Source organism: Vulpes vulpes, chromosome 8, assembly GCF_048418805.1.
Source record: "Vulpes vulpes isolate BD-2025 chromosome 8, VulVul3, whole genome shotgun sequence".
NCBI lineage: Eukaryota > Metazoa > Chordata > Mammalia > Carnivora > Canidae > Vulpes > Vulpes vulpes.
The window spans coordinates 98,015,624-98,039,914 of record NC_132787.1 but is presented as its reverse complement, the minus strand read 5'-3'; the positions used below and the strand labels follow the sequence as shown (position 1 = coordinate 98,039,914).

Here is a 24,291-nt window from a genome sequence, read left to right as displayed (position 1 = left end):
AATGTGAAACATAATCATAACACATTACTGGAGACCTGAATATTCAGGTTTCTTTTCTTGAAATCTCTTTGCCAATTTATTAAAATGCTTCTCTAGAAATGTTTTTTGATAGTGATATTGTTTGTTCTCCCCTGCTAGAGTACTCTGTGGTTCCCAGGACTCATATTGACAGACTTCGATGCTCAAACTTTATTAAGATTCATCATACTAAATTAGTTTTCTATTGCTACATAATAATTTACCACAAATTTAATGGCTTAAAACAAGACCCAGTAAATATTCACACTGTGGATATGTGCTATTCATCAGAACTACCTTCTTCAGGAACTATCCTTCTAAGCTCCTTAATTATCTAAGAGTACTTACCTCTTCCAAAAGGATATTAGCACACCTTAGGGAGATCATTTTCCCCACTCAGAATTCTGAAAGTTCTTATAACCAGAAAGCTTAGTCTAACACAGAACAAAAGCACCCATTTCATGGGGTGCTATAGGCTGAATCATGTCCCCTTCTCCATTCATACATTGAAAACCCTACCCGTGAGACACGGGCTGTATTTGGGGAAAGGGCCTTTAGAGAGGTAATTAATATAAAAGGAGGTCACGCAGGTGGGCTCTAACCCAAAATGACCAGTGTCCTTGTAAAAAGAGGAGATTAGGACACAGACATAGAGGGAAGACGATGCGAAGACACAGGTAAAAGATAATCTACAAGCCAAGGAGAGACCTCAAAAGGAGCCAATACTCCTAACAGCTTGATCTCAGACGTTTAACCTCTTGAACTGTGAGAAAATAAATTTCTGGTGTTCAAGCCTCCTGGGTCTGTGAGACGTTGTTATAGCTGCCCTAACAAACTAATATAGTGGGATAGATGCAAAAGGAGGGGCCTTTGCTTTACAGTGTGATTGCTTGGTAAATGGGGTAGCTTCCAAGATTGCAAGCAGGATGGAGGAATGGTTATTCTTGAGTGCCAGGAGCCTGTAGAGCAATGTATCCTGAGGAGCCCTTTCTGAAGAACTGAGTCGGTTCCTTGTGGCCTTTTCTCAGTGACCGCTCCTTTCTTGTCTTCTGTCTTGCACTTTCTTGACTTGCATTCCAATCTGTTGCAAACTCATTGTAACCATCCCTCCTGACACTTTTTCAGATATCATTCCTGCTAGGGGTAACCACCAACTGCAGGAGGTGGCTGTTTTTTTTTTTTTTTTTAACTGTGCCACCTACTGATCTCTTCTCTGTAAATTCATGCTCAATCACCTGCTACTCAGTGAAATGCTGAACTGTTCAAATAAATATTGCTGGGAGAACTAAGATCAATGATGTAGGCCTATGTGTTCACAGTCACCTCCAAAAGAGTGGGGAGGTCCTGTCCTGGTCCCAGCTCTGCTGTCACTATCCCTGACATCCACTGCTTTCCTATCTCCCCATCCTGATCCCTAGATGAGTTAGACACTTCTGTTTTGGAATTCCCATAGAATTAACCCTGTGCTGCACTCTAACCTACTCCTTAGTACATTACAGTGTGAATGTTTACTTGAATATGTCCTTTAACAGCCTGTAAGGTCCTTTAACTGTAGGCTATATCTGATTCATCTTTGCATCACCAGGGGCTAGCACAATGCCTGTCATAAAGTAGGTGCCAAATAATTGAGACTTAAGGTAGCTCTTCAGCTGAAAGAAAAATAATTTTTATGTAGCATTGACCAAGAGCAGTTTCCTATAGGCTTTGTTCTTTATATGTTTTCCTGTTAATTATTTCTATCCAACAAACATGGGTTGAGTGCCTCTCCTGCACCAAGAACTGTGTTGAGTTTTAGGAATAAAATGATGAATTGGATCAGAGCTTCCAGTCCCTCAGAAGAGAAGACAGGTGCACACATGACTGTTGCATAGTCATATATACTAAATTAGTTTTCTATTGCTACATAATAATTTACCACGAATTTAGTGGCTTAAAACAAGACCCACTTTTTATATCATATTTCCCATGGGTCAGTAGGGTGGGTACCCTTCGCCAAGTCCTCTGCTCAGAATCTTAGAAGCTGCAATCAAGGCGTTGGCTGGAATGATAGTCGCTATCTGAGGTTGCGAGTGCTCTTTCATGCTCACATGATTTTTGGCAGAATTAATTTCCTTGCAGCTGTAGAACTCACAGTGGCTCTTTCAAACTCAGCAGAAGAAACTCTGAACTTTCTTTCCAGTTTTATTTAAAGAGCTAATCTGATTAGGTCAGGCAAAATCTTGATTTTGATTGATTCATAGTCAACTGGTTAAAAGTCCTTAATTATATCTGTAAAACTTCCTTTACTTTTGGAATCCATCATATGCAAAAGTCCTGCCCAAACTCAAGGGGAAGGGATTGCACATATCCCATGGGGTTAGAATCTTGGAGGACTACTTTAGATTTCAGCCTACCATAATATATGATTCCTTGATTACTATTCAGCACTAAAGGCTATGCACAAAGCTTTGTTTTTTCTTTTTCTTTTTATTTTATTTTATTTATGATAGTCACAGAGAGAGAGAGAGAGAGGCAGAGACACAGGCAGAGGGAGAAGCAGGCTCCATGCACCGGGAGCCTGACGTGGGATTCGATCCCGGGTCTCCAGGATCGCGCCCTGGGCCAAAGGCAGGCGGCAAACCGCTGCGCCACCCAGGGATCCCTGCACAAAGCTTTGATGTGTAGTTTCTGCTATACTCAAGCTTAAAGCAGTGTGAAAACAAAAAGATGGCAATGCAATAAACAATGCCATAGGAATAATGCAGAGTCATGTGTGCCAGGAGTTCTAAGGAGCTTCTTATGGCTAGAGTAAGGCTTCTTGGAGAACATAAAAAGCGGCTGAGCCTTTAAAGATGAGCTGAATTTAAACTGTCAAAAGGAATATGTGTGATGTCAGTGCATACAAACATTTATTTTACTTCATGTTGTCTACTTTATATATTTTCACTGAATTAAATTAAATGTTGCTAAATAACAATTTTGATTAATTGCCTGAAGCACCCCTATCTCTATTGTAGTCTCTTTAACTCATTACTTGTTTTGGAGGGTTCTATTTAGAGAATAGGTAGCAAGATAGAGAGAGAAATATATATAGAGACAGCCACTTCCCATTCTGCCTTTCATGGGGTAAGCTGGTCATTTCCTCTCTCCAGCTTGAAATGGCTTTATTTGCAATTGAACATTCAGGTAGAATAATTTATAAAGTCTTTTCCCTGACTCACTTCCTCACCTAGATTTCTTTAACATCCCAGAATAAGATAGGCCTCCTTTTTTATACATTTCTATAGTATTTACGCCTCTACTTCATAACCTTCATCTCATAATTACTTGTCAAAAGTTCATCCCTGCTAGATTCTACAGTATGGAATATATCTTGTTTACTATTATATCCCAATGTCTGGCACAGTACTTGATATATAATAGGTGCTTAATAATTATTTGTTGACCAAGTGAGCAATCATTTATGATCCTGCCAAATAATATACTTTTATTTCTTTTTTAAAAGATTTTATTTATTTGACAGAGAGAAAGATAGCACAAGCAGGGAGAGTGCAAGCAGAGGGAGGGGGAGAAGAAGCAGGCTTAGCCTGATGGGGGACTAAATCTCAGGACCCTGGGATCATGACCTGAGCCAAAGGCAGATACTTAACTGACTGAGCCGCCCAAATGTACTCTTATTTCTATATGCCAGTCAATATTTAAAATAATCAGGCAGTTATGAGGCATTTTCAACATTATGTGATTTTAACCAGTTAATAAGCCCTGCCTATTTGATTATAAAGATTTTGGTCTTGTTTTCTTCGATAGGCTGGACAGAGCTAATGGTGGCCTGGTCTGTGGAATATGCTGGAGCAAGAGGTCTTGGGACCATGTGGACTTTCTAAAGGATGCTCATTCCCAATTCTATGTATTTATAATCCTATTATAAAAAGAGCAGTATTGAGAGAAACCAAGGTTGAACTTAGAAAAGTGGCCGTAAATGACAAATTCAGTAGGTAATGTAGGGATGAAAATGGGCAGCAAGTCTAGTAGACAGAACTTGGAAGGCAGTGTGGAGTCAGCAGCAAGAAATGGGTCTGACAAAATGGTTTTGAATTAAAGCTGTGAACAAAAAGAATGTGCAGCCTTCCTGTTTTATGTTATACCTGGTGCACCTGTAGGCAGAGGGGGAAGTGTGGAATTGGTAGCCCAAGGAATTACATAGATAAGAGGTTTTTATGCCTAAGTGGATTTATAGGATACTGTTCTCTGATATATACAGTACACATAATCAGATAATAGCGATAATCATATAATTCACTTAAAATTCTGTTTTATTTTGAAACTATCGCATTTTCCCATGGATCCAATGTTATTTGAAGGTGGATTAGATTTTCAAGACAATTCAAGAATACAAATGTGTGTTTTATAAGAATTTATAGAAGTGTTTATATGGCTGTTTTTTTGGGGAATCAAACATATTTTATCTTTTCAGATTACTTTATAGGAAATAGTTCTGATATATGTACCATGGTTACTAGTTTCTTAGTCTGATATATGTATTATGGTTACTAGTTTCTTAGTTACTAGTTTCTTAGCATATAGGTTCTAAAATACTGCTGTAAGTTACCACAGTTTTGCTTAAAATTACAGGTTGTTTTTTTAATTTCTTCACTTCATGGGAGTAAGTGCATTAATTTCCATTTTAAGCCTTCATCGGATATTAAAATTAGAATAACTTGTTCAAATCCTGTAGTTTTTATCTTGAATAAATATTGCTAAACTTTATTGAACAACTTGAGTTAGTTTTGGAAAGTCATCAAAATCTTTCCCTTCCTCATTTATTCCTTCAGATCCAAATTTATTTTCATTTTCTTCCTTGAGGAAGTTACTTCATTAGGCATTTCTTTGCCCAGCTATACAAGTTAATTTTTTTGTGTGTGGTGGCTCATTTTATTTAATTAATTAATTAATTTTTTAACAAAGATTTTCTTTCTCTCTCTTTTTTAAAGATTTTATTTATTTATTTGAGAGAGAGAGAGAAAGAGAAAGAGGAAGAGCAGGGGAAGGGGCAGAGGGAGAGGGAGAAAGAGTATCTCAAGAAGACTAACTGAGCGTGGAGCCTGACATGGGGCTTGATCTTGTGACACTGTGAGCTCACACCTGAGCCAAAATCAAGAGTTGGGCACTTAACCAACTGAACAGTACTCATTGTATGCTTTCATATAAGAGCACTGTATACATGTGTGGTATAAATTTGGCTCCATATGAAATTATTACCAGCCTCTTTCAGTTTTAGGGCATGGAGAACCCTTTGAGGTTAATAACCCATCTCAACCTACAGTCATGGAAAATGTGTCTAGAAAAGGTGAACAGTGTGTCCAAAATGACATGACAAGTCAAAGCTGAGACATAACCAGAATTCTGATGGTTTAATTTCTGTTCAACAACTTTTTTGATATACCATGCTACCTTGCCCATAGCATTTGTTTTCATTTTGAGTTCTAGTCTAGAATGCTTTCCTATATCCAAAAATGTATCTTATATATAATTTTAAGTATATTTAATGATTTAAAAATAGTCAACTAAATATTCCAAAAGTCTTAGAAGAACCTCTCAATTGAAAGGGGGATAAGATCATGTATTTCCTCTCAAACTTTAATTGAATAATTTGTAGTGATGTTAAGGAGCACTAAATATTGAGGTGAAGGATATTGAGACGATTAGCAGCACAAAACTTGTTTCTACAGCCTCCCACCCTACACAAATAGAGAAGTTCATGACCACATTGTTTAATTGTTTATACTCGTAGAGGAAAAATAAATACACAATGAGACATAGCCATGCCAAGTTGTAGAACATGATGTTATGGAGCTTAGGGAGCCAGAAAATGTAGTGTTGTAAGTCTAGGTGCTTGCACACCTTAGAGTTTACTGATTTTAATCATTCATTCAAAAAGCATTTACTGAGTTCTTAGGGTCAGACACACAGGGATGAAAGATGTGATCCTGTCCTCCAGATGCTCATAATTTGAGGTATGAAAGGAGAGATGACAGGGATAAGGTTGGAGGAGACAATCTGAAAATAACCAGGCCCTTTCTGGAGTGAGAGAAAGAGTTGGCACCGTTAATGTGATTATTCCCCCCTGTTATGCTTCCACTCATTAGAATTGATTGTCCTGTTCCATTTTTCCATTTGCTGCCCACTGTCTTTGTTGTTCTCTCATTCTTTTTTTTTTTTTAAACACATTCTTTTTTTTTTTTTTTAAGATTTTATTATTTATTCATGAGAGACACACACACAGAGAGAAGGAGAGGTAGAGACACAGGCAGAGGGAGAAGCAGGCTCCATGCAGGGAGCCTGATGTAGAACTTGATCCCGGGTCCCCAGGATCACAACCTGGGCCGAAGGTGGCTCTAAACCGCTAAGCCACCCGGGCTGCCCCATTCTCTGATTATTTCAATCCTTGCCCACCTTGTTGTAGCTGTGAACTATTTATTTTAATTGTTCTTTGGAAGAACTTGAGCTACTGGGCTGAGAACCCTCATGTTTTCCAAGGAAAATACTGTAAAAATTGCATGTAAACGAGAATTATTGTTTTAGACAAGCTCATGCAAGACAAATCATCCATGCTACCAGTATCTGACAAAGCCCTATCACTAACCATCCATCTCCTTCATATTTGAGGCTGAAGTACTTTCCTTACCTCATGCTTTGCCTTCCCTCATCATTTTCTAACATTCCTAGTTCTTGCCAAATATTTTTTGGTGAAAGGTTGCCTAGGTTTCTACCTCGTCTGTGATGATGTTGTTAAGTACTCTGAGATTTGTATTGAGTACTGAAGCTCTATGATGGGGTTGTTTGGTACTTGTATATTTGTTCATCTTTTCTTAATATTTTTAAAGATTTTATTTATTTACTCATGAGAGACACAGAAAGAGAGAGAGAGAGAGAGAGAGAGAGAGAGGCAGAGACACAGGCAGAGGGAGAAGCAGGCTCCTTGCAGGGAGCCTGACGTGGGACTCGATCCTGGGTCTTGAGGATCACGCCCAGGACTGAAAGTGGTGCTAAACGGCTGAGCCACCCCAGCTGCCCTTGTTAATCTTTTCTTAAAGAGTTTCTTGTTAATGCAATGGCTACACAGACCTGGAATGACTGGTTAAAGTGTTGAGGTCAGTCATTGAACCGTGAACAGTTTGTCTTTAGTGAAATATAATTTCTTTATGATGGCAGTGGGGGATGAAGGAGAAAGGCTAGAGTTCTAGAGGTCAGAGCTAAGTAAGAGGCAGTAGCCCACTTTTCTCTATGTACATGGTACTCTGCTGAGCATTTTAACATGGACCATACCATATAATCTTCATAGGAAGGCTGTGGAGCACACTCTGTATTTCCATTTCACAAATAATGAGGCTTAAAGTAAATGATTTGCTTGTCACATATCCATTCAGTGCCAGGGTAAAGTTTGAACCCAGGTCAGTCTGTTTCTAAGCCTTGAGTTCCTAATCATTGTGTTAAACTTAGCTTTTCCTTTATTTCATGGGATCTCACTTTTTTTTCCCCCCATTTAATGAGTTTTATGTCTGTCTCCTCTCTCTTCATCTAAACCATGGGTGACTTAGTGTACATTTCAAACCTACACCTAGTAAAAAGGATCATAAGTTATTCACAGGATTGAGCAACCCAGTGTTAATTTTAGATAGAACATTAGGCTATGTGACTTCCCAAACCTCTTCCATCTCTAATAGCCTGTGATTCCAGAGAAGGATCTGGGTCTGAGTCACTGCTGTACCACTTACCAATTACATAATTTCAGACCAGAAACCTTACTTCTTGGGGATTTAATCTCCTTTTCTATAAAATGAGAGTAAAGTGACGTATCTTAGAATGATATAGCATTAGTGAAAACACTTAGCACAATGTTTGGAATTTCCTATCTTTATACTTAGACTCCCCAGATGGTTACATTTCTCAGCCCTAAACTAATTTTTAAAGATGAAGTTGATTTCTCAAAATTCCATTAATTTGAAAAATCATGATCATTGCAGTTACGATAAAGTATATCATTTCATGAAGATAAGACTTTCTCAACCAATGGACAGCTCACAGAATCTCAAAATGGTGAGTGACTCTAGAGATAATATAATCCAATTCCATTAGTTTGCAGATCTCAACACTGACGCACAAAGAGGGAAATGAATTTCCCAAATCACATTGCAAATTGGTGATAAATTCAAGATCAGAACTTATTTCCCCTGATGTAAGGCCCAATGTTTTTGCTTCAGAGTTCTAATAAACTCAAGAGGAAGGTTGACATTAGAGATTAGCTACATTGTAAAAAGAGACATTTTATATGCTCTTTATGTCAACAATTGTCTATATACTAAATATGATTGGCAATAAAGATTTATGTGTGTGTTATGGGGGGGTACCTAAACTATAGAATCCAACAGACCTAGATTTAAGACACTGATCTGCTATTTATTAGCTATGTGCCCTCAAATCTTAAACTCTTAAAATCTTAGTTTTCTTATCAGTAAAATGGGGATAATGATCATAACAGTCTAGTAGTGGGGAAGATTAAATGAGATAATATATGTGAAGTACTTAGTGGAATGCCTGGCATATAGTCATCACGTCATAAACAGTAACTTAATGATAGCAATATTATCATAAAGTCAGTGGGAACCACCACAACTGCTCCATCCATAGGTGAATTTATCTCAGTGGAACCAAAAATGCCTAATTTCTTGGGCCCCTGAGGGGCTTGGTCAATTAAGCCTCTAACTCTTGATTTCAGCTCAGGTCATGATTTCATAGGTTGTGGGTTGGAGCCCTCCTCCTGGGCTCCAGCCTCAGCAGGGAGTCTGCTTGAAGATTCTCCCTTATATCCTTCTGTCACTCTCTCTAGCTCTCTATCTCAAATAAACTAATAAATCTTTAAGATAAAAAAATTGCCTGATTTCTTAGTGAAAGTCAATAGAAGCCAGGACCAACTAGACACACTGTTTTGACTCAGCTAAGCTGTCCTTGCCTATAGCCAGTGCCTATCACTGGGTGACTTAGGGAACTCTTTGGACTTTCAGATGCTGCTTAGCCCTGAACAGGTCCATAGAATGGGCTCTTACTGAATATAAACAAAGAAGTACTTATTGTCACCAGAAAGCCACTTACACTTCTCTTGCCTTTGGGTAAATAACTATGAGTAAATATATTGTGCTATTAGTCTTTAGGCTGTGGAGGCTTCACAGAAGAGATTAATGTCAGTAATAGTAACACTTTAAATGTTTGAATAAACCTGAAACTAGAGACGGTTCCTTGTTTGTCATGTCTCCTACTTAAAGGCCCCTAATGAAATCAAGGATAGAAGAAGATATATACAAGTGCCCATTGTTCTTTAAAAGAAAGACCATGACTGAATAAGCTGGTTTTATAGGGTTAAACACCAGAACTTCAACTGAGTAAATCTAATTGACTTTGTTACATCTCTTATAAATCTGTCTGTTCACATCCAGAAAGTAGAGGGAAGCTGGAAGAAGAGTTTTATTTTATTTTTTATTATTTTTAAAAAGATTTTTATTTATTCATGAGAGACAGTGAGAGAGAGGCATAGACATAGGCAGAGGGAGAAGCAGGCTTCCTATAGGGAGCCTGATGCAAGGCTTGATCCCAGGACCCCATGACATGACCTGAGCCAAAGGCACCCCTCAGAAGAGTTTTACAAAATAGAAAGTTTTGATTAAGAAGGAGGGTGGGGCAAGAGTTATTAGCAAAAGAAAAGGATTGTTTCAAGCAAGGTCACTTTAGAGGGTCTTATCATGTAGATTACCTCATCAACCTTTAGGTGAGGAGACTGACCCTGTGTGACAGATTACTTCATTAGTGCTTACCAGAAAACTCCTAAATGACCAGTGGTTAAGACTACATTTCTGGAGGAGGTCAAAACTGCAGTTAGGTTAGGTATTAAGTCCTAGTTTGGTGACTTGTCCTAGCATAAGTGACTCCATCTTGCGCCCGTGGTTTTCTTTGTAACAATAGAATGGTAAATACCATTAAGAGAAACGCTATCATATTTTTTTGTGTTTTATTTATTTATTTATTATTTTTTTTATAATAAATTTATTTTTTATTGGTGTTCAATTTGCCAACTTACAGAATAACACCCAGTGCTCATCCTGTCAAGTGCCCCCCTCAGTGCCCGTCACCCATTCATCCCCACCCCCTGCCCCCCTCCCCTTCCACCACCCCTAGTTCATTTCCCAGAGTTAAGAGTCTTTATGTTCTGTCTCCCTTTCTGATATTTCCCACACACTTCTTCTCCCTTCCCTTATATTCCCTTTCACTATTATTTATATTCCCCAAATGAATGAGAACACAGCCACTCTGGAAAACTGTATGGAGGTTCCTCAAAGAGTTAAAAATAGACCTGCCCTACGACCCAGCAATTGCACTGTTGGGGATTTACCCTGAAGATACAGATGCAATGAAACGCCAGGACACCTGCACCCCGATGTTTCTAGCAGCAATGTCCACAATAGCCAAACTGTGGAAGGAGCCTCAGTGTCCATCGAAAGATGAATGGATAAAGATGTGGTTTATGTATACAATGGAATATTACTCAGCCATTAGAAATGACAAATACCGACCATTTGCTTCGACGTGGATGGAACTGGAGGGTATTATGCTGAGTGAAGTAAGTCAACCGGAGAAAGACAAACATTATATGTTCTTATTCATTTTTATGTTTTATTTAAATAAGTAACTACAGTAGTGCATTTTTCTCTCATTAAGAATTTCTCGAATCATAGAACAGTGGGAGAAATATTAAGTAATACATTCTTGAATTCAAGGTAAACAATACTTGTCATCTTATAAATGCAGGCTATGCTATTCCAAAATAAAAAAAAATTCTTAAAAATAATAAAATTCTTAAAAATAATAAATTTCACAGCTCATCTTATAATCCAGTATTTTGGGGGTTAAGTTTTATACAAATAACAGCTTTCTGATATCTATTTACAAATATTCTTTCTGTTTATTTAATATTAACTGTGTTGGTGAGAGAATAGGATTACTATTACAAAATATTGGTTTTGATTATTTAATCCTAGTGATAATGGAATTTAGAAGGAAGGGTGGATACACTGAAGGGGAACTTGGGTCACTGCAAATTTTGTAAATTAATTCAATGTGGAATCTTGTAGTCAGTTCCCAAAGTCTAAGTAGATTAGATACTATAGCAGTACATTGTTCACATGTTAATAATGGATATGTAGAAATTTGGCATGTATTTGACCATTAATTTCTTCTGTGGTTGACAATATCTTAAAAGAATCCCTGAATATTATGTGCTAATAATACAATTTTTCACCCTGAGGCATTAAAGCTACAAGTTCAGGGAAAATGAGACGGAAAGAGCGAGAGGGGTGCAGGGGAAAGAGGAAGGAGAGGAGGAGGAAAAGGAGAGACATGGAGGTAAAGATAATGAAAGAGCAAGAGAAGAAGAAGAGGGGGGAGAGGAGGAGAAAGAGGGGAGGAAATATGACAGAGATGGAATAGGATGATGGGGGAAGGTTGGGAGAGAGAGAGAGAGAGGTATTGAGCAACTGAGAAAAATGCATTAAATGATTTTTGACCAATGTTTAGAGCAGCTATTTCTTACTTTAGCTTCTATCCTATAACCCAAAAGTGAAAGCAAATATCCTGTGACTGCTGCATCTCAGAAATAGAAAGAGCTCTGAATTTGTAAATCCTAAAGAAGGCATGCCTATCCTGAGACATATCCTAGGCCCTTATAAAGCGTCAATATATCTGTTCATCTGTCAGCACACATTTCTTTTGTCTGTCTTTCTCTCCAGAACAATGTTCCTACATGTCTATTGTGTCTTAACTGTTTTCATTGCTGTGTAAATATTTCATGATTTGGAATATTTCCACTTGCAATCATGTCATATTTAAGAAATCTGAACAGAGTACACGTTATCTTTGGTTGTGATGAGTTGATTCATTACCGGATACTGGTTAGCCAAAGATAGAAACAATTTTTATACTATTAATCATATTTCCCGTAAACTCTATGGTAGTTGTCAAAAAGGAAAATTATACAAACATTTCATCCCTTACCATCATCTTAATGTTTAAAGAATGTTTCATTATTCTTCAAGGAAGGAGCAGCATAATTTAGGAACAGTTTATGTCTATTAGTGTGTAGATTTTAAAAAAGAGGTAGATGATACATGTGCGCTCCAAAGGGAAGTCATTTGACCTTAAGAGGGAGAATTATGCTAGATTGGGGTGTTTTTTTTTAATTTGAAAGTAATCTCCTTACTTATGCATTTTGTCTTATATAAATAATAAGCATGGAATTAGGGAGAAGAGCCTATGAAGGTTGGAATCTGTCTACTAGAACACAACAGTTTTGAGCGTGGCCAATGAACCTCATGCTGATTGTCCTTTTGTCAATTGCACAATTTAATGTTGTAGTTATCACCATTCATTCACCTATCACATATGGGATGTTCACCATGAGTCACAAACTATGCTAGGCATTGAAGATATAAAGATAAGATAAATTCACACTCTTCAGGAGCACAGATGTTAAATGAAGATAAACAACAGACTTTTAAACATTGTATGTAAGGCAAAGAGGAGTGCTGGTACCCAGTCCAAACTCCTTATACTAGCTGAGTGATGCTGGACAAAGTACTTTGCCTTTCTGAAATTGATTCCCCATCTAAAAAATGGGGATGACAATGGCAAAACTTCTGAGAAGGTTGTCGCTAATGTCAAACAAGAATGAATAACATGTCTTTTAAATGGGTTAGAGTGCTAAACATATGGGAGTTATGTTAGGAAGGAAATATGGTACAGTGGAATAGACATGACTTTGGAATCACTAAACTCAGTTCAAATCTCAACTCCACCATTTAAAATTTTCGTGAAATTGAGTTGTCATGAAGGTTAAATTCATTCATTCATTCATTCAATCATCCATCCAGGATGGATGTTCTTTTTTTTTTTTTAAGATTTTATTTATTTATTCATAGAGATGCAGAGAGAGAGAGAGAGAGAGAGAGAGAGAGAGAGAGATAGGCAGAGACTCAGGCAGAGGGAGAAGCAGGCTTCATGCAGGGAGCCTGACATGGGACTCCAGGGTCTCCAGGATCACGCCCTGGGCTGCAGGCAGCGCTAAACCGCTGCACCACTGGGGCTGCCCCAGGATGGATGTTCTTAAGCACCTCCTATGGGACTGACACTGTTTTAGAACTGAGATTGGAAAGCTCTATAAAGGGCCAGATAGTATTTTAGACTTTGTAGACTATAAGGCTTTCATTGCAGCTACTCTACTCCACTTTTGTAATGTCTCCAGCACAGGCTTAAAAAGTCTCTGTGTCCCAACATCTACTTAGGTAACTATATAAGGAAGAAATGTCCACTGGATTAAAATTAATTTTCTAACTATATTTTTTGGAATTTGTTTTTAAGCCCTCTATGACTTTAAAGAGCTATAGGAATACAAGGTAACCATGGGATCTCAGATTTTGTAACTGTCACATTTTCAAACTGTGGTGGATCTCCTAGGACCACACAGTTTAGCCTTTCCCTTATCCTCCCCTTCCTCCTCAGAGGAATATGAGGCATATAGATACAAAGGAACAGCCAAAAGTCTCCACCCAACCACCATCCCAGCAAGTTATGTGGACTAAAGAGGACACAGATGCCTTGATTAATCATTGAAATTATAAAATTGTTGCTTTAAGAGTATTTAGATTTCATTCATTCTAAAACTATTCATTTATGGATAGAAAGTTTCCTAGAGAAGTTGATGATCATATCAGCTTTGGGGTTTGGAAATTGGGACATTTTAAAAGTGGAATTAACTTCAATTTGAAAATAAATGACAAAATTCCTTTTAAATTTTATAAAAATAGCATTTTCAGAATCCAATATACAATCATATGTTATTATAAACATTAACAATACCAAACACGTGTGTAATGCCTACTATAGTCTGGGCACAGTAAGCCTCCCAGTAGCCCAGGGAAGTGGGCACTATTATTAGTATTGTCATTCTACAGATGACACAACTGAAGAGGAAAGATTAGGAAATTTGCCTGAGAACACAAAGCAGGGAGGTCATAGAGCTAGGATTTGAACCCAGATCTGCTTGCAGAGTGAGATGGGCTTTGTGATTTCTATTTCAGTTTTACTGAGGACACATTGAGACAGAGGTTAGACCCTGAGCAGGATTAACATTTGAATAAAGATGGGGATCCCTGGGTGGCTCAGCAGTTTAGCGCCTGCCTTCAGCCCAAGCCCAGGGTGCAGTCCTGGAGTTCCAGGATCAAGTCCCACATCTGGCTCCGTGAGTGGAGCCTGCTTCTCCCTCTGCCTGTGTCTCTGCCTCTCTCTCTCTCTCTCTCTCTCTCTGTATGTCTCTCATGAATAAATAAATAAATAAATCTTTTAAAAAAAACATTTGAATAAAGAATTGCTTAAATATGTGTGTACAATCTAAATATTAGTCATTTTAGGCAAGATTTTTTTTCCTAGGTTTCCTAAATGCTGGTCACAAAAAAAGACTGATATCCAAGATATACTTGATGGAAGTAGATTTTGAAGGCTATGATTTGACCACTTGCATGAATATCTACATGACAATGCACTATATGATGGATGCTACCCAAAGGTATGCCAAGAATTTATCTTTGAGTTCTTAGCTGAAGTTCTCCAGGAGAATCTTGGGGAAAACTGCATGTTTTCTTCTACTTGGTTCATATTGGTACTTTAAAAATATGAAAATCTGAAGATAAATATGCAATGTCTGGATTCAAAAGGTTCTCCAAACGTACATTATTATTATTATTCATTATTCATTATTATTATTATTATCTTAAAAAGAAAAATAAAAGAATTGAAAAAATAAGAACAAAGTCCTCACCATGGCCTTTGAAAGCCTCCTGATCCTGCCTTGACTAGATTTTGACCTCTTTTCTGTCACTGACCTTGGTCCCCTTCCTCCTGCACTCCAGACTCACTGACCACTTGGTATTCCTTCCTACCCTAGGGCTCTAGCATCCTTCCTCCTGCCCTTCAGGGACTGCATTCCCACCCTTACTTCAGTTTCCTGTTCAATTTTCACCTAATCAGAGCAGCCTTCCCTGACCACCCTCAGTTGGACTGTCCCTACCCATCCCCAAGTCCCTCACTGTGCTTTTCTCGTGCTTCATAACTCTTATTATCAACTGACATTTATTGTGTGCTTATTTGTTTATTGTCTATTTTCATCACTAGAGAGTGAACTTAATGAGAAAAGGGACTTTTTTGGTTCACTGACATGTCCCCATGCTAGAACACTGCCTAGGACCTAATAAATATTTGCCGAATGAATGAAACAGTGATGACACAAGAGGAAGACATATGCAGAACTTTCCCCTCAGACTTGCTGAGGCTTTGCTGAGAACTGTAATAGTGACCACTGGGTGGCCACAGCTGCCTTCCCCATCCACAATGGGCCACACTCCTTGCAGGGCATACAGTGCCAGAGTTTTGTGAGCTTTGTAAGCTGTTGTTTTTCTGAGGAGAGGGCTTCAGGCTGCTGTTTTAGTTTTGATTTCCCAAAGGAAATAAGTCGTTGAAAGACCTAGGCAGACTACATTTACTAGACTGCTTTTCAATACACTCATTCACACATTGATTTATCAAACATTTACTGAGCACCTATTGTGTCCCAAGCTCTTAAGAGACAAAGATGAATACCCTAGTATCCCTGCTTCTGACAAGCTGGCCTAACCCTATTGGAGGAGCAGGGAAAGAAGTCTCGAAACTTCCCCATTAGCTCTCTGACACACGGACAGAAAATCTTGGAGACACAGGACGGGCACCCAGTGCAGGCTTCTGGAGAGATATGACAAAACTGTGAAAGAAACTGAGACTTATCCAGGTGGAGGTGGTGAAAATCTTTCCAGGAAGAGGAAGCAATGCTCAAAAACTCCAATAGCTGAGAGAACTTGGCATTTTGAAAGTGAAGTGGATGCTTCTTCCTGGAGAGTGAGGTACCAGGTGGGAGAAAAGATGAGGCTGGAGAAAGAGAACTCAATGTTGCAAGGAAAAATCAAGCTGGTTTTATAATGCAAATTCCAGAAATGCCTATCTGTAGACCTCTTAGTGGGTTTTCAAGGGAACTAGAACATTCCCTGACAGTAGCATATCATTGTTTCTAGGGATCCCTGGGTGGCGCAGCGGTTTGGCGCCTGCCTTTGGCCCAGGGCGCGATCCTGGAGACCGGGGATCGAATCCCACATCGGGCTCCCGGTGCATGGAGCCTGCTTCTCCCTCTGCCTGTGTCTCTGCCTCTCTGTCTCTCTCTGTGTGACTATCATGAATAAATAAATAAAATCTTAAAAAAAATTTTTTTATCATTGTTTCTATGTGGTTCAAGAAACAAAATATACAAAACTTTTAACTCTGGTCATTCCTGCTTTCTGCCGTCATCCTACTAACTTTGGTTTGAACACCTGCTATGTGCTAGGGTACTATGTTAGAATTGCTAGAATACAGAATTCAAATAAATACTTGATGCTAGGGGCACATAATTAAAATACTGTCTATGACAGTCAGTTTATATCCAGGAAAATAGGAATGCAATTAAGATATAAGTACATGACAGCCCAGCTTTGTGGATATGTGAGCTGTATAGTCACAGAGGACTCCATACTCAGAAGGGCCCCACACTGAGTTTAATGCTCTGCTGTAGCTGTCTTGAAATTCTGAATGATGTTTGATCTCCACACACTTTAGTTTTGCAATGGGCCCTGCAAATTATGTAACTTACCCTTATAACTGAGGTGGAATTGCGAAGTTGATCTAGAGCAACAGTTTGCAACCAATGGCCCATGGTTAAATCCAGCCTACCTCCTATTTTTGTATGGTCTGTGACTGATGAATAGTTTTTACATTTTAAGTAGTTGAAAATAAATCAAAAGACTAGTGTTTCGTGAGTGTGAAATTGACATGAAATTCAAATCTCAGTGTTCATAAAAATATATTTTTGGCACACAGCCATTTTTTTCCATGTTGTCTAGGATGCTTTTGTGGTACAATAGCATAATTGAGTGGTTGCAAGAGAAACTGTATGGTCTGTTAAGCCTAAAATCTTTACTATCTGAACCTTTACAGAGAAAGGGTGCTGCTGACTCATGATCTGGAGGATATTCTACTATTTTAAATATTAGACTTCTTACTTTTACTTACTTTCCATTTGCTGTTAGAGATACTACTTTATTTTCATTTGCTTTTTAATTCTAACCAGCATTAAGTGTCAAGCTCACTGTAATAGTCCCCAGATCTAGGGTAGTGCCTGACACATAGTAGGCACTTAAAAATACTTAAGAGAAGTTGAATGTTGTGGGATGATTGTTGTGTGTATCTTTTGGTTTTCATTATATTTCATATCCTCAGGTCAGTGATGGTATAAGAGACAATTTCATTCCCAAAGGAATCCTACAGAGTGCTTGTGTATAGAATTTGCTCATGCTCCGTAAATGTTTGTGATGATGAATGAGGGCCCAGTAGTGGCTGTTTAGCAGAGTGTTGTTGACTGCTGGACTCTGTAAGAAGCAGACGGTTTGTCAGTAGATAAATTCTTAAAGTATATTTGGAAGCTTCAAGTTGGAAGACTAAAGATAAAAAGCAATTTTTATTCATAAGGCTCAAGGGAAAAACAAATTGCAAAGTATGAGAAATGTTCTCTAGCAACAAATAGAAGAACCTAGCGCATCAAGGAGACTGATGCACACTGAAGAGCAGAATCTTATTTGTGTGCATGTAGCTTCCAAATCTGTATTTTCCAGTCCTGGCTTCTAAATTTCTATATTCAATTGTTATTTGATGTTTCTACTGGATGCTGAATAGACAGTTTAAACAGGACAAATCCAAACTGAACTTTCTGATTTTTCCTTCTAAATCTGTTTCTGCCTATCTTCCCTATGCCAGTTAACACCATCCCAACAGTTATTCCAGGTGAAAATGAGGAAGAAGTCTTAATTTTTATCTTTTTCCTCACCACTCCCTTTCCCATCTAATTCACAACCAAGACTTTTCCTTCCACCTCCAAAAAATATCCAACATATCTTCTCCTCATCTTGCATACTGCCTCTTTAACCCCAAATAATCTCCATTGTTTCTCTTCTAGACCACTGCCAACATCTCTTGTTGGCTATTGCTTTTACTACTTTCATCCCCACATATTCCCTACATGGCAACCAGAATTATCTTTTTTATTATGAAATATTTTGAATATACAAAAATTGTGGAGAGTAATATAATGGATATTTATCTATCACTCAGTTTTAGAGCTGAACAATGAAAATAAAGGGAAACTTCCTGAATGCCCTGCCCATCATCCCTTTCTCCTTTGCTCTTAAAGTAACCATTATTTTCATTTTAATGAATGTCATTTCTATGAATGCTTGATGTTTTTGCTATATATATATTGCTAAAGAAGATATAGGATTTTTTTTTGCATTTTTTTAACTGTGTGAACTATATTACATTATTTGAATCAAGTAGTTTTTTTCTCTCAGATTTGTTTTTGAGATTCACTACCTGGCTCTAGTTTTTAATTTCACTTATGTATAGTATTACACTATATGGTTGTATCATAAATTTATTTATTCCTTTCTGTGTTGATCAACGTTGATATTGTTTTTAATTTTTTACTGTATATAAAAACTGTTGTAGTTGACCTTTTTTGGATACTTCCCTATGCACATGTACAAGGATTTCTTTAGGGTAGTATTTTTTAAACATTTTTTTAATGCAGTAAGACATGCTTTTTACATTATAACCTTTATGTTTTGTATTTCTATGTATTTATATGATTGAAATTGAAATTTCATAAAATAATACTTACCTTGATTATTTTCTGAAAATTTCTGGTTATTTCCTATTCTTTGCCATACTGGATTACACTATGCTATGTGATTCTAATTTATGAAAGTGTTACTCCTTATCTACAACATTGATTTTATGGTCTATTAATGAGTCAATAATCCCAGTTTGAGAATCATTGTTCTATTTTATACATTAGGAGTAGAATTGTTGAGTATATATGTCTTTAACATCATAGGAGTTGCCAAATGACTCTACAAGGGAGTTGTAATAATTCACAATTCTGTGTGCCCATTCATTCTTGGTATTGTTCAACTTATTTTTAAAAAGATTTTATTTATTTATTTGAAAGAGAGAGAGAGAGCATAAGTCAGGGGAAAGGCAGAAGGAGAAGAAGGACAAGCAGACGCCATGCCGAGTGTGGAACCCCATGCAGGTTTGGATGTCAGGACCCTGAGATCATGATCTGAGCTGAAGTCAGATGCTAGGACCTTCTCAGACTATAGTCATCTGGGACATTTGCGGATGTGATAGAAAACTTATCTCTGAATCTGCTAGGTTCATTCTGGCTCCTCTTGGAGATTTAAATGACTCTGTGTAGTGAGATATTGCTGGAGCCTTCCTAAGGTCCATTGAGGGGCTGCATAGATTCAACAATCTGTACCTTAGGCTTTCCTTCAGTGCTTGGTTAAGGTATAGTTTTAAGCTCTGAGCCTCAATTTCTTCATTTGTAAAATGAGGATAACAATAGTGTCCATGTAATAATATTTGTATAATAGTTTCTTATGTAAGGAAGTTATTTACCTGTGTTATACTTGTACTCTCCATGGTCTTTCTGTAATGTTTGGACTTTCTTTTATTATAGTACTTTTTAGCATTTTAAGTTGCATTTTGTAACTATGTTTTCTCTGATGCCTGGGATTTCTCCTCTTAGATGTATGCATCTTTAGAACTTACTGTGTGCTGAGTCAGTATCCTGAGTACAAAGTTTGCTGGGTGTAGACCTGACTAAAGGAAATGCCTAAGACTTAATTGGATGGAAGAGTCACGACTGGAATCTAATCATCTCCTTGCACAAGTGCTCCTCTCTCCCCAGCCATCATCCATGGGAGGTCGAGGTCACTTTCCTGGGCAGACTTGAGAGAAGTGGAGCCTTTCCTTTCTGCAGATATCTGAGCCAGGGTCACCACCATAGGCTAGGCCACCAATTGGCATACCATGTGCCTAAAGGTAAATGTAGGTGATTGTGTGTCCTGAGATAGATTAACCCATAACCCAGAGTGAGCAAACAGTAGTACTACTAAAGTTCCTTGTCATCTTTAGATCAGTTAAAATAAAACACTAAAAAATAAATAGAGTGATGACCTGGGATTAGTCTTCTAATGAAAAGTGATTTAATAGAACTGATAGTTCTGAAGTTTTCTTGCTAGTATGGTTGATGGCTGTCCAGTTCATCTGCATAATTGGCAATAGCCTGCTTGAAGTGAGAATCTCAAGTTTGGTATAAGCAGTGAGTGATGATTGGTATCCTGAACTACGTGTAGGTAGGGCATGGGTTTCCTAACCAACTGAGGTTCTCAAAGTGTATCAGGATGGATCCCAGAAGGGAGTTTCACACCAAGCAAAGAACAACTTGAATGGGGTAGCTGGTATTGGTAATAATAGGGATGAAATCCTCAACAGCACAAGATTTAGGAAATGGTGGAGTGGAGGGGGTGAAGTTGAATGTGACATGAGCAATGGCACAGAGCCTGGAAAGTACAGAGAAAAGCTACTTCTGAAATACTTCAGAGAGTGCCCCTTATCATTGTATCCTGAGTTCTCTGACAATAACAACACTGACCATGTAAGTTTGGAATGCAGAGTAAATAACCTATATAATGCTCAGATGGGGAGGAAGGTAAGAGTTTCCCTATACGTTAGTATGTGCTTTTTGGCAATAGCTTGTCAGCATAGTGCCAGGAAATCCTCAGCTCCCTTTCTAGTTGAGGTTTTACATGTTACTTCATTTAATCTTTAGATAAATCTTACATGGTTAGTGGTTTTATTCTCAGAGTATAGAAAGAGAAACCAAGGCACAGAGTATTTAAATAAGTTGCCCAAGGTCACACAAGGACTCCGTGAAAGAGATGAAATTTGAGTGTGTTTCTGTATGACTCCAATACTGCTGTGCTAACCTTCTACCCTTCTGCTTCTTCACATCCAACAATTGAGCTGTAACCTACTCTCCATTCCTGACAGGTCCTTTGCTTACTTTTTCTCCTGATGTTTCAGTGCCAGCTTTCTGGCTGATGACTCATCTGAAGTGGAACTAATATCTTTTCTAGTCCTACTCTATTGCTTGCTTGCTACATACCCATGACTCCCCATGATCTTAGGGGAGGAAATTCAGTGTTTAACAGGTTTTTTTGCTCTTTAAATCTTACCTCTAGTTGCATTTTTAGTATTCTTTCCCAATGGACTTCTCATAATCTGTACTACATCAACATCCAACCACATGAAAGTGCCCAAATGCCCCCTCATTTTCTCTGGCCCATGTCCATGCTTCCCTGGTGCCTAGCTAATTCCCAGAGAGTATTTCAAAACCGTTTTTAGGGAGCCTTGATTGACAGCCTCAGGCTAGGTTTGTGTTCTTTCTTTATATTCCTGTAATACCACATACTTCATTCTGTCAAAAAACGTTTTACTCTCTATTTAAATTTTCCAGTTTTTTATCTGGTTTTCTGATTAGATTGAGAACATATTGAAGGCAGGAACTATGACTAATTCGTTTTGTTGTTCACAGTGCTTAGCATGGGATCTGGTCCATAATAGGCCCATAGTAAATTAATGAAAAGAATAATGAAAGAATAAAAAAATAATTTTACTTTATTCACTTCTTTAACAAAATTGATAAACTACCAATGATATTCCTAGTCATATGCTAGACATTGAGGATGCTCCACAATGTCATTGTGTCATTGCTCTCTCTCTCTTTTTTTAAAGATTTATTTAATTATTCATGAGAGACACAGAGGGAGAGGCAGAGACATAGGCAGAGGGAGAGGCAGGCTCCCCACAGGAAGCCCAATGTTCAACCGCTGAGCCACTTAGGCATCCCCTAGTCATTGCTCTTTAGCATCTCATACACTAGGCAGAGAAACAGATGTTTAAGTAAATAGTTGTAGCAATGTGCTATGGGTTAATGTAGATGAATGTGTATTTCTGAGCTGAAAGAAAAATACCTACAAAATCAGGTGAAACTTTTCCTTTGGTAGTACAGAGTACATTGTATTCCAGAGCCTTGAGCACTTTTTTCTGGCACTTGGACATTGGCAAGTTATCACACAGTGGTTGACAACATTGAGTCAATCTTCTTGAGTGCTAATCTTGTTATATGACCTCGGCCAAATTTTTTATTCTCCCTGTGTTTCAGTTTCTTCATTTGTAAAAAATGGGTGATGAATATACTTGTCTATCTCAAAAGATTATTGTGAGGGAAAATGTAGTAGTATGTTAGAATGACATCTTACACTCAATTCATGCTAATTTATCAGTATTTTTATTTTAGTGTTTGTGGTCCTCACAATAGAAACTGGCCTTCTCTACTTCTCTGGGGTAGACATGCTCAAAGATACTAGCATTCAGGCTGGCAGCTCCAGTTCTCCATCTATGTACATGCCTGTGGTTTAGGGATTTGAGATTGAGGTACTAGAAGTGGAAAAGAGATACAGACTTCTCTTTGGATTGTCTGAGAGAATGTCTTTTTTTAATAAGCTGACAAAAGTAAACAACAAAGATACTCTAGAATGTGTCGCTGAAAGTACTGGAGAAATTTCCTGATTTCTAGGAGCTGGAGAGGGAGAAGAAATATTTATTCTCTTCAATCTGAGAGCAAAACTGTCATGCTACAATTCAGCTTTTTCAGGTAGATGAGAAAAACAGATTCAAAAGCTTTCCAATGCCTTCAATGTTTAGTGAAAGATGTGAGTCTGATGGAGTCCCCTGGTCCCAGTTTGTAGCCTCATTATGCTTTCTGCTGGAATTTTCGGAATTCTTCTTCTACTCATGGAGTTTGGTGAATACAGTCCTGACTCATCACAGCCAACTTTGCCAGGTGTTCCTTTCTGGGAATTTTCACCAACCCCTGAATAAATGGTACAACTCTTCCGTTGCAATTTCACAACCACTCATATCATCCCCCCACCATTTTGGAGTCTTGAAATTTGCATTTTTCTGCTCTTCAATCAGTTCCCAAATCTTGAATTATTATATTATTTGTTTTATATCTGCTGAGTTTGCACATATATTTCATTCCAGGGGTGGTGCAATCTGACATAACTAACCTATCTTGCCTGGAGAGAGAAGACTCTTGGTAGCAATCTCCCTCTGGACTATCCGAATATTTTTAGTTTATTCTTGATTTAGAATCTGTCACTGTGCATGTTGACCCATTATTCTCAGAAAGAAATTTGATATTCTCAAGCAGCCCCAAACACCTTCACTGGCTGCCTCCCCATTTCTCTTTCCCTGTTCTCACCCGGCAGCCTCCAAGGACTAACTCCACACATTTCCCCTACACTTCTTGGCCTAACACTTGCTCTACTCCTCTGTCCTGGCCTCCTCCTGTCCCCCTCCTGGTGACCTCAGGCTGTAAAATGCTACAGTATCTCTGGCTTGAGTTCCTTATCTGGCCCTAAATTCTTTCCTTCTTCCCTCCGCTGAGGAAGAAGGAATGTTCATTTATAATATTTTACTTCTCTTTTTCCTCCAGGCTCCTTTAGATGACATTTTTGCTCATGCTGCCATAAAATTGAAATGTTCTCTTCTCACTTGCCCTAGGAGATGTGGCATTTCCCCAGAAGTGGTTGGGATCTGATTCTTAGGTTGTTGTAGAGGATGAGAAATAGTTTCACCAAAGTTGGTGACGGGCTGTATATCAAAACAGAGAGAAGTGGGAGGCATTAGCTGCTTTGAAGACAGCATCCTCCTTCCAAAATGGAATTTCTGGCACAGTCATCAAGTTCTTGAGTTTCCTTCTCTCCTTTATTCCCAGGACTGTAGGAAAGAGTGATTTCATATTATTCGGGCTTCTTACCACCACTTTATTGTCCTGCCATGCTTTGTAACATGCTGTAAGTGAAACCTGAATATCACACAGGGCTTCCAGAATCAGGAAATATATTCAATGACTGTTCTAATTCCTCTGAACCAGATATGAAATTATGTTAATAATAGTATCTTTCACTGGGTGTACTTTTATATATTTCCAGAGCACTTTCACACACATTTCGGTTTGCCTTCAAAACCTGGCTTACCTACTTTCTGTCCAGGTGCTTGCCTCTGACTGAGTGGTTACAATGTGGTTAGGGAAAGAGTCACTTGCATCTATTAATGTAAAAAATTGAAACCAGCAGAAGTAGGAAACTTTGGTATTTATATTTGTAT

The 24,291-nt window shown here is 38.2% G+C and overlaps 1 long non-coding RNA gene across 1 annotated transcript in view; it reads left to right on the top strand.

Annotated features, from left to right (window-relative positions):
• The window catches only part of LOC112932096 (uncharacterized), a 212,897-nt gene that overhangs the window by 14,676 nt on the left and 173,930 nt on the right, over window positions 1–24,291 (top strand). Inside the window, exon 2 of the long non-coding RNA XR_012003227.1 lies at window positions 14,527–14,662. This is a non-coding gene — a long non-coding RNA (uncharacterized lncRNA). The remainder of the gene's footprint in view (window positions 1–14,526; window positions 14,663–24,291) is intronic.